The sequence below is a fragment of the Elaeis guineensis genome, chromosome 16 (assembly GCF_000442705.2).
Source record: "Elaeis guineensis isolate ETL-2024a chromosome 16, EG11, whole genome shotgun sequence".
Classification (NCBI taxonomy): Eukaryota; Viridiplantae; Streptophyta; class Magnoliopsida; order Arecales; family Arecaceae; genus Elaeis; species Elaeis guineensis.
The window spans coordinates 27,021,415-27,022,074 of NC_026008.2; the positions used below are offsets into that span (position 1 = coordinate 27,021,415).

The 660-nt window shown below is 36.7% G+C and overlaps 1 non-coding gene across 1 annotated transcript; it reads left to right on the forward strand.

Moving 5' to 3' along the window:
- The first annotated feature begins 334 nt into the window (after positions 1–334).
- On the forward strand, positions 335–441 carry LOC140854402 (small nucleolar RNA R71). The gene has a single exon (XR_012137617.1). It is a non-coding gene; the product is annotated as a small nucleolar RNA R71 (small nucleolar RNA).
- Positions 442–660: the final 219 nt, after the last annotated feature.

The window sequence follows — 660 nt, forward strand, 5'->3', positions numbered from 1 at the left end:
CAATGCACAAACTTCTTGGATTGGGTTAGGTAGAATCGGGGATTGTCCAGTATTTAGAAGACGGTCTAATTTTTGGGACAGTTCATCTACCTTACTGTGAATATCCATGACATTTCCAATCTGATAAATTCCACTTCTTTTTTGTTGAAGCATGGGTTGTTCTCTAGAGGTGGCAGACATATGATGTAGGGAATTCTCACTAAGTGTTTCAAAGAGCTACCAGGCTTCATCCCTACTCTTTAGCATGAACGTCCCACCACATGATGCATCAACCATTTGTCGGTGTTTCTCCGATAGACCATCATAAAAATACTGACAAAGTTGTCATTTAAGGACAACATGGTGTGGACATTTATGAATGAGGTCCCTTAACCTTTCCCATGTCTCATGAAAAAGTTCGTCCTCCAATTGAAAAAAATTAGTGATAGCTTTTTTAATTTGATTTATTTTTTCAATTGAAAAGTATTTCTTAAGAAATTCTCTCTGAAGATGATCCCAAGTTGAAATGGTTATAGAGTCTAAGGAGTTTAACCAATGCTTGGCTTTGTCTTTAAGTGAGAAAGGGAACAGTTTCAACCAAAGGGCATCATCGGAGAAGTTTTGAATTTTTACTGTGGAATAAATTTCAAAAAATTCATCCAAGTATTTGTATGGGTCCTC